Below are 2,082 nucleotides of genomic sequence, written 5' to 3'. Positions count from 1 at the left end.
TTTCCTTTCATGCCAGAGTGGAAAATTATTTTCAGCGAAATATTTGAGAACTATTGTGTACGCAATTGAATCTTTGATAGACTTTTGTTACTTGCTGTTTGAAGATGAATAAGCAAAAGTTGCTTTGAGAAGCTCCACAACTCATTAGTGGTGGTGCGTTTAAGACATTCTGAAATACTATCAGACATCCCCCAAATGGGCACAATTTATAGGCCTACATTTGTGGCTCAGGAACAGGTAGAAAACTAGCTACTTTTCTAATGTGTAATATGGGGGGGTAGATATCCTACTTCTTATATGCGTAATTACTGTGCGTCCTTACTCACATTGAACAGGAGTGTTTCAAACAAAAGACAATGAGGTGGGTGTCTGCCAGGGGCCGTTTCATTTAGTATCCGTTTGCGTGGCATGGGGATGATTGTCTTTTCCCATAGTATGTTGTACGAAGTTGACCGAGAAGGGAGGTGTTAACTTATGACTATTGTTGGATTCCTAAACACATTGAGATATTAAAGACATGATAGATCAGACACAGAGTATAATAAAGGGGTGAGATCTGTAGAAAGGACAGTGGGCTGTGGAATGTTGCTGGGTGGGACGGGAGAGATAAGATGCTATAGGGGAAGCGGATGGACTCTGTGGATTAGGCGAAGGAGGGTTGAAGGTTCAGGTCAGACCCTGAAGGGAGTAATAAGGGTTTAGTATCCTGTTACCTCTTCTGTTCGACCCGAAGATGTAAGGATTGGAGAGAAGGAGTGTCCAAGTGGGGTATATATACTTGTGGATGGTGAAGAAATGTTTTGTCTGAACTACGGCTGTCAATGACCTTTGGGAAGAATTCACTTGGTTAAGCTCTCTAGTGTCCGTGAGTTGTTTACTCCTGAAAAATTAAGAACCTAAACACTATAATTACTGTTCCTGAAGGAGGAACGAAGGTGCAACACTGTTTGGCCCACTTCCTTCCTTGGTCGGTGAAGAGCGGTATTAAATTTTAAGGTAACCCGAGCCTCATGCTCATCACAATTTAATAGTCACTGTGGAAGGTGGGGCTTCTCAGCGAGGCGTGAATTTAATAGTATGTTGTAACTAGTTTACCCCTTCAGGGAACAGTAGTTATAGTCATAATGTTACGCTTGTCATATGATGAATTCAATCCTTAAATACGGGATATTGCTGTCGGACAGTTTTTTTGTATTCTGAATGCACTCGACGCGCACTTATCATTTAGTGGCTCCTTATGTTAATGCGCTGGGAAAACCGTTTTCATGGGCACAGAAATACTAAATATTTCAGAGTTTTGCTAAATCCAATGGTTTTTAACTGAGTCATCTGTAATCCAAGATGGCGTGTAGCAGTAGACGTGTTTGTTGTTTGTAAATGTTATCTTTTTTGTAATATATGGCAATATTTTCAATCTCTTTTTCCATTTTTTTTAATTACATATACCTTCCGGCACCCGCCTCACCCAATGTGATACGGATCTGCTATTTTTTTTAGACCTTATAGGCTAGAACCTCCATCAGAAGCTAGCCATCAGAAGCTATTGCTTAACTAGCTATTAGTCATTGTTAGCCACTGCTAGCGGCCTTTACCTATTTAAGCTTCAGTACACACGCTTTTAAGCCTGGATATACTGCCGTTGTCAACAAGCGCGATATCAACCTGAGCATATCGGACTGTTTTCTCCACTACATAGCCGTATTCCTGCCGTAAGCTCTGACCATTAACCGGATAATCGCAGCTGCTAGCTGCTTAACCGAGTGGCCCAGCCTCGAAGATAGCTTGAGCCAAGGCCCATCTCCGGTCTGCTCAGTGGACCTATGATCACTCGCTAACACACTTGATGTCTCCCCAGACTCTTCACTAACACGTACTAGAAGCCACCTACATTAGCTTCCTGCCGTAAGCCTCTGGACCTTTGCACGGATTGGCTATCGTGGGCTAACGCCCTTGTCCGAAGCTAGCACAAGTTAGCCTCGAGCCAGGTGCATCTCCCGCTAGCAATCAAAATTACCCACTACAATACCTCTTTTGGCCAGTTGGGCCTGGACCCTTTGGCGACACAAAGCCCCGCCGATCCAT

The sequence above is a fragment of the Salvelinus sp. IW2-2015 genome, linkage group LG18 (genome assembly GCF_002910315.2).
Source record: "Salvelinus sp. IW2-2015 linkage group LG18, ASM291031v2, whole genome shotgun sequence".
Taxonomy (NCBI): Eukaryota; Metazoa; Chordata; class Actinopteri; order Salmoniformes; family Salmonidae; genus Salvelinus; species Salvelinus sp. IW2-2015.
This window is presented reverse-complemented; position numbering follows the sequence as displayed.